At 56.9% G+C, this 13,815-nt stretch overlaps 1 pseudogene; it reads right to left on the bottom strand.

Annotated features, from left to right (window-relative positions):
* Positions 1–3,298: 3,298 nt before the first annotated feature.
* Positions 3,299–13,815, bottom strand: part of LOC103662551 — a 27,991-nt pseudogene continuing 17,474 nt past the window's right edge.

The raw sequence follows: 13,815 nt of genomic DNA, 5'->3' as shown, positions 1-13,815 counted from the left end.
CCCCTTCCCCTGCCAGACCTGCTGCCCCTTTCCTGCCTCCTCAAGTTTGCAGTGCTCTGGTGCTCCCTGCCCCTGGACCCAGCTCCTGCCCCAGACCTGGCTCCTGCCCCGCCAGCTCCCGCCCCTTCCCCTGCCAGAACTGCTGCCCCTTTCCCTGCTCCCTGCCTGTGGTGTGCTCTGGGTGGTTCCTGCCCTGGACCCAGCTCCTGCCCCAGCTCCTTAGTTCCTTCCCTGCCAGAACGCTGCTGCCTCCCTTCCCTGCCCCCAAGCAGTAGAGCCAGTGCGTGACCCTTCCCTGTCCCCTGCCTCCGTGCTCCTGTTCCTGCCTCAGACCTTGATCTCTTCCTCGCCAACTCCTGCCCCTTCCCCAACATACAGAATTGCTGCCCCTTTTCCTGTCCTGCCTGTGCCCGGTTCCTGCCCCAGACCCAGCTCGTTCCTTCCTTGCGCCAGAACTAAGCGTTCTCCCCTTCCCCTGCCAGAGCCTGTGACCCCCTTCCCCTGCCCCTGCCTGTGCTCCAGTTCCTGCCCCAGACCCTACTCCTTCCCCAACTCTCCAGCTCCTCTTCCCCCTTCGTCCCCGACTGTCACAGCTCCTGCTCCCGCCCCAGACCCTGCTCCTGCCCCAACTCCTGCCTTCCCCTGCTAGAACTTGCCGCCCTCTTTCCCTGCCTCCCGCCTGTGCTCTGGGTTCCTGCCCTGACTCCAGCTCCTGCCCCAGCTCCCCTTCCCCGAACTCTGCCCTTTCCTGCTCCCTACCCAGCTCCCTCTGGCTCCAGCCCCGACCCAGCTCCTGCCCCAACTCCTGCCCCTTTCCCCTTCTGCCAGAACTGCTTTTCGCCCCTTTCTGCCCCTCTCTGGCTGTACTTCTGGTTCCTGCCCAGGACCCAGCTCCTGCCCCAGACCTGCTCCTCCCAGCTCCCCGCTGCCCCCCTTCCCTGCCAGAACTGCTGCCCCTTCCCCCTTCCCCCTGCCAGGAGCTCTGTGACCCTTCCCTCTCTCTGTCCCTGACTGTGCTCCTGTTCCTGCCCTAGACCCTGCCCTCCTGCCCCAACTCCTGCCCCCTTCCCCTGCCAGAACTGCTGCCCCTTCCCCGCCTCCTGCCAGAGCCGCTGACCCTTCCCCTGTCCCCTGCCTGTGCTCCAGGCAGTTCCTGCCCTCCCAGACCCAGCTCCTCCTGCCCCCCTTCCCTTGCCAGAACTGCTGCCCTACCCCTGCCCCCCTATGAGCGCTGACCCTTCCCCCCCCTGCCTGTGCTCCTGTTCCTGCCCCAGACCCCTGCTCCTGCCCTGGGCAACTCCTGCCCCTTCCCTGCCAGAACTGCTGCCCCTTTCCCCTCTGCTCCTGCCAGAGCCACTGACCTTCCTGCCTCCCTGCCTGTGCTCCTGATCCTGCCCCAGACCCTGCTCCCTGCCCCAACTCTGCCCCTTCCCCTGCCAGAACTGCTGCCCCTTTCCTTCTTCTTCCCTGCCTGAGCTCCAGCTCCCGCTCAGGACCCAGCTCCCTGCCCCCAGACCCTGCTCCTGCCCCCAGCCTCCTGCCCCTCCCTCCCCTCCCTGCCAGAAGGCTGCCCCTCTTTCCCCTGCTCCCTGCCTTTGCGCTCCAGCTCCTGCCTGCCCAGGACTCCAGCTCCTGCCTCCCAGACCCAGCTCCCTGCCCCTTCCCCGCCCCTGCCTTTGTGCTCCTGATCCTGCCCAGACTCCTGCTCCCTGCCCCAACTCCTGCCCCTTCCCCGTAGAACTGGTCTCCTTCCTCGGCTCCCCTGAATGTGCTCTGGTTCCTGCCCTCCTGACCCAGCTCCTGCCCCAGCTCCCCTGCTCCTTCCCCAGAACTGCTGCCCCTTCCCCTGCCCCTGCCTGTGCTCCTGTTCCTGCCCCAGACCCTACTCTCTTCTCAAACCCCTGCCCTTCTGATAGAACTGCTGTCCCTTCTGTCCCTGCCTGTGCTCCTGTTCTTGCCTCAGACCCAGCTCCTGCTCTTCCTTGCCAGAACTGCTGCCCTTCCCTTCCCCCTGCCAGAGCTCTGTGACCCTTCTGCCCTGCCTGTTCTCCTGTTCCTGCCCTAGACCCCCTGCTCCTTCCCCAACTCCTGCCCCTTCCCCTGTCCCTGACTGTGCTCCTGCTCCAGACCCTGCTCCCTGCCCCAGCACTGCAACTCCGCCCCTTCCCTCTGCCAGAACTGCTGCCCCCTTCCCTGCCCTCCAGAGCCACTGACCTTCCTGTCCTTGCCTGTGCTCTGGTTCCTGCCTGTACCTCCAGTGCCTCCTGCTCTAGACCCAGCTCCCCGGCCCAGCTCCTGCCCTCTCTTCCTCACCCTGCCTGTGTGTGCTCTGGTTCCTGCCCTGGACCCAGCTCCTGCCCCAACTCCTGCCCCTTCCCCTGCCAGAACTGCTACCCCTTCCTCTGCCCCTGCCAGAGCCACTGACCCTTCCCCTGTCCCTGCCTGTGCTCCTGTTCCTGCCCCAGACTCAGCTCCTGCCCCTACTCCTGCCCCTTCCCCTGCCAGAACTGCTGCCCCTTTCTCTGCCCCTTCCTGTACTCTGGTTCCTGCCCTGGACCCAGCTCCTGCCCCAGACCTGTATTCCGGCCCAGCCCTGCCCCTTCCACCCTGCCTGTGCTCTGGTTCCTGCCCTGGAACTCCAGCCTCCTGCCCTTTCCCCTGCCAGAATCCAAGCTGCCCCCTGCCTGTGCTCCTGTTCCTGCCCCAGACCCAGCTCCTGCCCCAGATCCTGCCCCCGCCCCTACCAGAACTGCTGCCCCTTCCCCCTGCCCCTGCCTGTGCTCCTGTTCTTGCCCCTCACCCAGCTCCTGCCTTGGATCCTGCACCTGCCACTGCTGCTGACCCTGTCCCTCCCCTTGCTCCTGTCCCCTGCTCTTGCACCTGTCCCTGCTCCCTGTCCCCTGCCCCTATCCTGCAACCCCTGTCCCTACTCCTGCTTCTTGCAGGGCTCCCAGAGCCACATCCAGGCCCCCACAGCCCTGCAGGAGAGCTCCTTGTGCAATTACCCTTAGTTCCTTCACCAACCCGACGTCCTTCCGCTTGTGAGTGTTTCATCCCCTCCCCCTATGTTCTTTCTCTCTGGTACATATTGACTGTTACTTTATCTTTTCATGTTCTGTATACTGTTTATTATTTGTTTTAAGTAAAATTATCCATCTCCTTGGGCATTAGCGTTGGTGCATAGCCTGCTCTCTCCCCTTCCATCCTCCCTCAGGCCCTCCCTCATTCAGCAGAGGATCTGGGGGCCCTGCTGTGTACTGAGCACTGGGCTTCATCAGTGAGCACCCCCAACCCATACCTGTCATGTTCACTGTGGGAGGTGACATAGTCACCTCAGGGTGAGCAGTGATGAGCAACTGGCAGGAATCTGCTCGGAAAAATAGAGAACACCAGTTGTACAAAGAATGGAAAGACCTATGCCAGCACTCTCTTTGGTAAGTAAAATCTAGTCCTGAAAAGTAGGTATATCCACTTAACGCAATGTGAGGTTCTCTCATGGCAGGTACACTGATTCCTTAGAACCAACGAAGAGTAAATCATCCAGTGTTGATGGGGGTTTGTGACCTTTTTCTGACCAATGACAGCGATTCAGCCAAACACATTCCAGAGCTCTTCCAAGCTTCCCAAGGCCTCTGCAATCCTCTGATTCTTCCATCGACCTCCTTGCAGCTCTGTCCTGTTGTCTTCCTTGTCGCCTACCTCTTCTGTGGGGAACCCTTTCTGTGTGGCCTTCCCACCAGGCCACCCTCACCGGATTTCCTGACCTCAGGTGGCTAGGTGCCTGCACTGTGCTTTGTGCAAGGCCTGTGTGCCTACTCTGGGTCACTTGCATTCTTGCAGCTGGCGCATCTTTCTGGCGCTGAGTCTCCTCTTGAGCAGTCTGTGAGGCCGACTGTGCCTCCATGTCATGGGCACCGGTTGAGTCTAGAAGGTCCCAGATGACCCACTCCCAGTCCCAGCATGTGTAGTAGAGAATGGGCCGAGGTGGGTTCCCTGCAAGCAGAGGAGGACTTTGGGCCCAGGGGGCCTGGAGGGAGGCACACGGCATAGTGAGCCTGCAGAAGGAGAGTGAGAGCGAGCACCGTGGCGGCCTGGGTGCCGCGGCCTGCTGGGAGACCAGGTCCCACATGCACTGGCCTCGAGGTCCTCGTGACTGGAGGCCCACTGGCATCCAGCACTCCCAGGCTGCAGGCTGGCAGTGACTTGCAGGGGGAGAGGCACCACAGGCTAAGAGAGAGCCCTCCACAGGGAGGAGGGGGTAGGCGCCCCCAGAGCTAGAGGAACTCAGGGTGTCCACACTCAGGCTGCAGGCTGGCAGTGACTTGCAGAAGGGAGGCACCGCTGGTGGAGAGAACCTCCCCAGGAGGAGGGGGCAGGTGCCCTCAGCAGCAGGTGTGCACTTGGGAGGGCTGAGGGGCATCAGTCAGCAAACAGCAGTGGCTGCAGCTGGGGTCTCCATACAGGCCTGCCTCACGCCAGCACGAGATTGATGGCCTTGTCCGAAACACAAAGTCTGGCCCAAGACCCTCCCCTTCCTCAAGCCCCCACTCCCAACTTTGTGTACTCAGCCCAAGGGACAAGAAATGGCCAATAGCTTAGTGGTGTTGGGTGCACAGGGACATTTGCTTTTCTGGCCCATGCTGTTAACACTGCTGGCATTTTAAAGATCTCAAGGCTTTGATTCAAAACTGTAGGAAGGTAGCTTTGTAGCTTTCTGGAAAACTCTCTGTGCCTTGCAGCCCTCCAACCTACCAGCTCTCAGAATTCCTCCAGGCCAGACTCCACAGTCTTGGGTCCTACAGACGATGTGATCCAGGTGGGGCAGCAGGGACACACTATGGATTTCAGCAAACCTCCTCCCCCATAAAGTGAGGGTACCACCGCGAGCTGTCTGAAATGCAGCCAGGTCAGGGTTCCAGGAAGACACCAGTGCACAACGTGTGGGAGGTCCTTGGGGGAGACCTGAACGTCAGGTGGGGACAGTCAGAGCTTCCAGGCCCTATTCCCCTAACACTCCTCATCACTCAGCCTCTTCCAGTGAATCTCTGTGCTTGGTTTTCTTGCTTGCTCCCAACTGTTACCCCAAGGCAGCAGAGAGAGACTCACATATGCCTTTTTAAATGTTTAGGACATTGAATGCTCTCCAGTAGCCACCTACTACAGTTGGTGGTGCAGGCAAGAAGTCACCGAGGTCTCCCAAGGGTCTGGACTTGGTGTTTCTGAGATGGGGACACTCTGTGGAAGGCAGGTGGTCGTGGTTGGTGGGGGGTTGCAGTGCAAACGATTATGAGATAGATGGGGTAGGTGGGAGGGCCCAAGGCCCTGGGGGTCCGGCATCTGACTGAACAGGTCTTCAAAGCTGCAGATTGGTTGGTATTATCTTCAGGCTGAGAAAGATGAGGAGCAGAGGGGAGAGGAGGCTTAGCTTAGACACAGGGAGAGGCTTATGCTCACTCTTTTGGGGAAAAGTGGGTCAGGTCCAGGCTCATGGGGACAGACCTTAGGTCCACTGTGTTGCGTGAAATGCTTTCGTGTAGTCCTAAAGGACAGATACATACTGGAGGACCCTACTGTGAGGACGGAGAGCACTCCAATTCACAGAGGTGGAAGGAGCCATGAAAAGGGGCTGGGGAGGGGGAATGGGGGTTAGGTCTCTGTGGGCAGAGGTTCAGTTTGGGATGACAAATGAAGCTTCAGGCGACATGGAGGTGGCAGGTGCAGAGAGCAGTGAATGTACGTATTGCCACTCGAATTGTACCCTGAAAAGTGCTTGCACAGTATCAGTCGTATGTCCACGCCTACACCACAATAGGAAAGTAGTGAGTCAGGAGGACGGGGCCATCGCGAGTCCCAGAGGGCCCTGGAGCAGGGACCCCATCTTGCTCCCCGCTCTCGCTGCCCCTTGTTGTAGACCGAGCTCACAGTAGGCACTCAGTGAATGCTTGCTAAGATGAAGTGCAGGCAGATGTTCCAGAGAGAACCTCCAGTGGGCACACCTGAGGGATCCCAACAGGACATGCATCCAGACAGAGCCAGTGCCCACATTCCAAACATCACTCAGCACACAGAAATAGCCATTTAAAACCAAGGCAGGAACCAGAAATAACTCCACAGAGGGCTCTGATGCTCCTGAGGCCGTAAGGCGGTCACAGCCTCTGGGCGTGGTCAGGACTGGGGCTTGAGAGGTGGCTCGGGCGCACTCTGACCCTGAAGGCCCATGGCTGCTGCGAGGTGCAGGACTGGGAGGAAGACCCAGCCAGGGCCTGTTCTGGCTCCAGCAAGGCTGCTGCAGGGCCGCTCCCCACCAGGCGATGTCTGTTTAGAAACCAGGAGAAAACCTTTTCCTCAACATGTTTCTTTTTAAAGATGGTTGCTCAGCATTGACACAGAAAGCCATTCGACATAAAACTGGAGCCGCTCCGCAGCTGCAAATGACCCAGAAATGATCGAAATGCACTGACCACAAGAAAGGAACTTGTGCCCCCAGGCAGGCCTCCTGTGCATGGGGGCAGCTAGGGGCTCCTGGACATGCCCGAGCGGGCAGTGCTGGATCTCCACAGTTGAGGGGACAGAAGGAATCTAAGCTCTTATGGCTCTGCCAGAGAGGCCACTTGACAGACGGGGCGACTCCCTTGTGTGTTCTGGATGTCCTGGTGTGACTTCTTGGGACCGCCCGAATCTCAGCACTTTCAGACCGCGTGGGGCACAGCCAGCAGCCTCTAGGTCCCACGTGGCCTCCGGCTTGTGCTTGTGGTTCAGGTGGTTTCTTGTCAGGCCACATGGCTTCATCCGTATTGGCCAGGTCAGACCTCTATTGCCTGGTGACAGGCCACAGCTAGTGAACCCTCCACCACTGACCCCCAAAAAGGCCCCTGGCATAGTAAAAGTTGCTCAGGTTGTGGGCCTGGCACAAGGCCGGGCGCGTATAGTTGAAGTTTTCATTGGCTACCTAGTAGAAATTCAAAAAAAGTGACAGTAATTTGCCACCTACATATGCGACACTGAACTTATGTCCATCCGCGTATTACCCAGTCGCCCATCTCTACAGAGGAGTGCAGCGCTTGCTCACAGAAGCGGCTGATCATCGCCATGTGCTGCATGGACACATCCTGCCAGAGCAGGGCACCGCAGACCTCATGACCACCACCTGCCTCCCAGAGAGGCACACAGGCCCAGCAACTGGTGGTTGGTGAGACTTTACTAGTGACGCTGTGTCCAGCTTGGGTGAGGCACCGTGACCTTGGAGGAGTACTCACTGGCCTCAGCTGAGGGGCACAAGCAGGCGGCAGCTGGCTGATCGCTGAAGATGTACTAGGTGACGCTGTGTCCGCCATGAGGCACCGCTGACATTGAGGGAGCAATTCACCCACCGGCCCCCTGCTATGCGGAGGGGCACAAGGGTACGGCAGCTGGCTGATCGCTGAAGATGCAGTACTTAGTGACGCTGTGTGTCCACCATGAGGACCACTCGCTCCGGCCTCTGCTGCTATACACACAGAGGGGCACAAGGCACAGCAGTTTCTCAGCTGGTCAGTGAAGACGCATTTCAGGTGACCGTGCCCACCATAAGGACCACCGCCCTCCGGCCTCTACAGAGGGGCACACAGGCACAGCAGCCAGCAAGTCAGTGAAGATGTACTAGGTGACGCTGGTGTCCACCATAAGGACCACATCGCCCGCTCCTCACACAGAGGGGCACAGGCACAGCAGCCAGCTGGTCAGTGAAGACCTAGTAGGTGACCCTGTGTCCCACCATGAAGTGCTTCTTTTGCCGCCTTGCAGGACCAGCCTATAGCCACTCACATAGCTACAGGACAGGGTGAGAGGAGGGCCACTGCCAGAGGCTGGCAGCAGGACCCTGGAAACTGAGGCCATAGACCTGTGTACCTTTCTTCAAGGGTCAGGCCCTGGGCTGCTTTAAGCAACAGCCACTCTCCTGGCTCCTCCTGGAGTGAGTGCCCGGCCCAGGGCCTCCTACCCTGCTCCCAGAGATGGGGGCCGGCCAACACCCCATCTTACAAAGGTGCCTACACGAGAGGTTGAAGCCCATGCAGCCACACATGGACTCCATGCTGAGCCAGAACACGCCCTGTGCTGAAGGAGCCTCCCGGCAAACCTCCCAGGTCCTGTCCCCTACCTGCCAGGAGCGGAGCACCTGGGGCACAGCTCCTTGTTTCTATGCCCTCTACAGTAGGAACTACAGCAGGGCCGGCCACCAGCTCCCATTTTGTTTTGAGGGATCGCCCCCACAGAGCTGTCTCCACCTCTGTCCTCCTCCCTTCAAGGCTACTGGGCATCCTGCTGACAAGGTCCTCAGTAAACCCCTGGTATTCCTGTGAGGGGTCACCTCGAACTCCCCCCAGGTCAGGAATCAGGTCCAAACCATGGTCAGGGAAGGGGAAAGAGGTGACTCCCTGGAAGAAGAAGGAGCTTGCTTAGGGGTCCCCAGCCTTTGGAATTCAAGGGGTGTAAGCTTCCAGGTCCAGGTCTACATCTCCCCAGACGGAAGTTGGGAGTCTTGTCCAACCACTCATGACTGGTCCCCCTTGAGGGGACCATCTGCTCCCCACCATAGGATCAGCAGCTCCCCCATCATCAAGTGTAAGTTTGGTGAGCCCTCTGAGACTGATTTTTGCGCAGCACACAAGGCCATCGCCTCTGCCCCATCACGGCAGGTTAGCAAATTGCTCACATCGGGAAGGCGGCACTACATTTAAAATACGATGTGCAATATCCTCAACCAGCAGACATGAGTCAGGCTTCATCAAGTACCGGGCCCAGCCAATGGGGAAACAAAGCCAAACATGAAGCAGGGGAGAGAAGAGTGCTCCTGGGAGGGTAATAAGTGAATGCAAAGTCTTGGACCTAGCCTGCGTACATGTGGGACACCATACCTCTGGGTGGCCCACACAGAGGGGTGCAGCAGGCCATGGTGGGAGGGGTGAGGCTGCAGAGGATGGGCAGGAAGGGAGCAGACCACAGAGAGGCCCAAATAATGTGTGTCGAAAAAGATCACTGGTTACTGGAGGAGAATGGCTCTGTGCAGAAGAGGACAGGAGACCCCTAACCTCTAAAACCCAACCATAACCCTAAATCAACCCGTAGAATACCTCAATCCTAACCACTAATACCTTAAATCTCTGGGCTTAAATTACACAAAAACACATCTCCACACTCGTTAAGATAGATGTAAGTAGCTTCGATCAGAAAATTGCAAAACCAAGAGCTCTTAAATATATATTACATCATAAGTGTCTCTTCACAAACATCTCAAAGATTGTTCAATATAGTGAAAACCAAATGTTATACTCCACACAAATTTTTAAATAAAAACATGTGGTCATATTAATTGATGCAGAAAAGGTTCTAAATCCAAAATCCAAAGTCTGTTGCTGATATAAACACTCATGAAAACAGGAATAAGGGGTAATTTTTTTCAATAAATCTATAACAAACACCATGCTCAAGTCTGAAGATTGACAGCTCTACTCGAAATCAGAACAAGGACAGGATGTTGGCTTTTTCACAGAAGGGGTAGATACTGTGTGATTCCACTCATATGAGGTATCAGAGGTACAGAAAGTTGAACGTGGGCTGCAGGGCTAGAGAGGAAAGGGGAATGGGAGTTAGTGTTTCATACATAGCTCCCTCAGGAGAAAGAAAAAGTTCTAGAGAATGATGTACAACCATGAACTCACCTAAGGCTGTAGAGAACTGTGTGACCCTAGTGGGAAATATTTTAAGTGGTAAATGTTACTATGTTTAGCTCACAGTGAAAAAATTAAGGACTGATGCATGTCACCACATGGACGGACACTGAAAACAGCCAAGTTAGACATAAGCCTTCCAGAAAGGCTACTTCTAGATGGAGTATTTAAAGCCCAAATCAATAAAGCCGTGCAGCACGTGTGGAAGTCTAAGGCAGATTACAAACGAACCTGGCACTGCAGAACAACAGATAACAGTTAAAGTTCAAGTGGACCACCTGTGGTCTGATTATAATAGGAAACTGCGATGATTTCATTCAGGGCTATGTGGTGGTTCCGTGATGGTGTCCTCGTTCGTAAAACGCACTGAAGTATCCCGTGTGAAGTGGCAAATGTGGTGCAAGAAACGACAGTTGGGGAGTCCGAGTGGAGATAAAGCATGAGAGCTGGTGCTGCTGTGACAGGTTCACTGCACCTTGAAATCACCGCAGAGTCAAGTACTCTTACAAACAACCAGGTCAGCACCAGGTCACAGGAGCAGAGCCCACATCAAAGCTTCCTGATGGAGCCAAGTCCTCCCAGACCCGGTTCGCCCACTCCGCGGAGAGGCTACTCCACCATGTGGAAGCCACAGGCCAGCAAGAGACTCATGGGAGGATGACATCGGGGGCCCCTGTGTGGGCAGCAAGAGGAAGCAGCTGGAATTCGAATTCTTCCACAACACTCCACCAAAAACTGGTTAGAATCCGTGAAATGCGTATGGGAAGGCTCAGTCAAGTGGACTAGGTCGCCAGAAGGGTCGGGCATGGGAGCCAACCGCCAGTGTCACTATATGAACAACTGTCACCACAGACCCCACATTGAAGCTCCACAAAGCAGAGACTCATGAGTCACAGGCCCCAAAGGGGGAAGACGCGGGTTTGCCTCCCTCCGGAAGCAAGTGTCACCAGCAGCACAGGGTGAGAACTCCATCACCCCGAACTCCGCTCCAGAACAACCCACCGAACTTCCTCCTCCTCCTCCATGAAGTACTGAACAGGGAATAGCCTCTGCTCTCGGACAGCTCCTGTCCCGACACCCGTTAGACACCAACGACAGACGCCATGAGATGGACAACCCCGCTCCGACCCATGAGACACCAACAACAGACGCTAGCCGAGAGACAGTCAGCCCTTGTCCTCGGACACCCGTGAGACACCGACGACAGACGCCGAGGGACGGACAGCCCTGTCCCCGACACCCGTGAGACACCGGACGCCAGACGCCGAGGGAGATGGTCAGCCCTGTCCTCGACAAATTCGTGAGACACCACTAATACGCACAGACGCCGAGGGAGACGGGACAGCTCCTGCGTCCCCTGACACCCGTGTAGACACCACTGACGACAGACGCCGAGGGAGACGGCCGCCTCTGTCTCCGGACACACACCCGTGAGACACCGACGACAGACGCCGAGGACGGACAGCCCTGCCTCGGACACCCGGGAGACACCGACGACAGACCTTGAGGTGAGACATCACTTGAGACAGGAAGACACTCTGCGCTCGGGAACCGACGCGCAGAACACCTTGCTCACAGCCGTGCCCGAGAGCGGCTGCTACCGAACTCTCCAGACGCCAAACCGGTACGAGCCCGACCGGGTGCGGCATTTGAGACCCTGCGGGGCCGAAAGCCAGGAGCAGGGAGCACCAGGCGGCCAGAGGCTCCCTAACTGCAGATCAATGCCTGCGGGAGCTCCCAGAACCGGATCCGTGCAAACACGGACTCAAGGGACCAGCCCAGCGGATCCGGGCCCAGAGAGGGTGACCCGCCATCCACACACAGCCCGCTGTAACCTACCACCTGCACACATAAAACTCACGGAAACCCCACCGTCTACAGCCAGCGCGCCCTTCTCCGTCGGGGGTCTCAGGGAGCACGGGAGCCTCGCGGTAGTCCCGGCCAGGCGGCTTCTTCTCCTCACCTTCTCCTCCGCGTGGGTGGGTGCTGAGGAGACTCGGGTTCTGTGGGTGTGGACAATTTCTCGCCTATGTCTCTCTACTGCGAATTCTTTTCGTGGACGCGAAAATAATCCTTCAAATGCGGGTCTCAAGGTTCTAACGGATGCTGAAAATAAATGGAGATAAAGCACAGCAGACGCTCACAGACACAATTCAAAGTGCCGGTGGCTGGACGCAGACAGCGGTTCCCAGGAAGCGGTGGTTAGGCTGCACGCTGCCTCTGTCGTGCTCCTCCCCAAAACAGATGCTCGCTGTTCGACTTTTTTCATAAGAGGAAAATCCTCTTCCGGTTTCTTCCCATTAGTGAAACCAGGTAATAACGGAGATCTTTTCAAAAAGCCAAGTGTCTTCCCATGAACTTTTAAAAAATGGGGGATACTTGTACTTGAACGTTGCTGAGGGAGGACACGTGAAAGGTTCTCCCGGACACAAACCTCAGCAGATCCACCGGGAGAGGCACCTTCCTCAGCATGCGGCACACGGACTACCTCCTACCCCCAGAAACCTTCTCCTTCCCTCGCTCGGGACAGCCCGCAACAGCTGGGAGTTACCCCAGGTCCTCCTTTCTCCCATCCCCGATATCTAAGCCGTCGGCAAATCCGGTGAGCTCCGTCTTCGAGACGTACCCACCATAGGACTAACCGCTCCTTCCGAGGCCACCTGTCTGGTCCACACTGGAGCCCATCTCTTGCCTGAGTTCCTGGAAAAGCGTCATCATTGACCTCCCTTGCCCATCTTCAACCCTCTGTCATCTGTTCTCAACCCTGAAGCCAGGATGGCCCAGTGAGACAGGGTCCCATGGGGTCACGGGCCTGCAATGACTTTCTGTTACACTCTGTCACCTCCCTGAGGTCATGTCCTAAGCTGTCTGCCGTGGCCACGGGGCCTTCTTGCTGCTCCTGCGCACACCTGGTATACTCCTGCCTGGGGCCTTTGCACATGCTTTCCCTTCAGTTTACAATGCTCTCGATGTGATCTCACTCACCTTCTTTAGATCTTGACTCAAGTATCACCCTCCTAGTGAAGTACCACCTGGCCCCTATATGAATAGCGAACACCACCCCCACCTCCCCTTCGGCACCCCCAGCCCCGTCTCCTGCTTTCTATTTCCATAGCACTTAGAGTCTCCACTCCATCTCGGCAGGGAAGAAACTGAGGCATAAACTGATGGCTTCACCACCGACTCCTCCCAGTTTCCTGGTCCAAATCCCTAGGGGAAAAGGTGCCCCGGGGGCTCCTGCACAGCTGGGATGCCCGGGACAAGGGGTCCACCCACCTCTTGCACCCTGAACACCATCAGGAAAGGGAGCCATACGAGGAATCCACCTGCACATGAAACCTGAAACCAGACACCTTCCTCGATGACAGGTGAGCACACACGCTTCCTCCCCTTGCCGGAGGTGCTCACCCAAGAAAGCTGAGCAGAGATGCTTCCCAGGGTCCAAATCTCCCTCTGGCCAAGGTGCTGGGAAACAGACATCTGATCCGACCACCCTGCCAGGCTCGGACCCTCTCAGTGAGTCCTAAGACCCAGAGACTTCTTTGCACTCCAGCTCAATCCATGTCACAGAGAAGCAAACTCCAGCCTCACAAACGTGTTCATCATTAGCTCTGGAATTCCCTGGGTTGTGTCTACACTGGCCCACACAGGGGTCCCATGCAGACTACTCCGCAAATGCCCTAGGGTTGCAAGCCACTTTCAAGCTGCCCTTAGAAAGGCAGAAACTGGCCCGATTAGGCAGACCAGCCAAGTGACTCGATGTGCTGCAAACTCGGACAACATCCTCCCTGAACACCAACACTTCTGAGTCCAAGCTTCCAACCTTTGCTCACTGGGCGCTGAGCACCATGTCAGCAGGAGCACTGCTCTTTCAATTCACTGGCCTCCCAGTCCTTCCAATCAGAAACCAAGCTCCAGTCACCACTCTATTTTCCCTTCAGAGAGAGAGGTCAAATGGTGGAATAAAACACTCCCTGTGCACAGCACACTTCTATCCACATCGAATTCCTTGGTCTTTCTCATCCGGGCAGCCCTACAAAACCCCGATCAATGAGAGATACCACAAGTTCAATCGTCACGTATATATTTGACCTTGTGTTGTTCCTTT

This window comes from Ursus maritimus, unplaced genomic scaffold (genome assembly GCF_017311325.1).
Source record: "Ursus maritimus isolate PB19 unplaced genomic scaffold, ASM1731132v1 scaffold_16, whole genome shotgun sequence".
Taxonomy (NCBI): Eukaryota; Metazoa; Chordata; class Mammalia; order Carnivora; family Ursidae; genus Ursus; species Ursus maritimus.
Note: the sequence above shows the minus strand (reverse complement) of the source record. Positions and strands in the feature narration are given on the sequence as shown.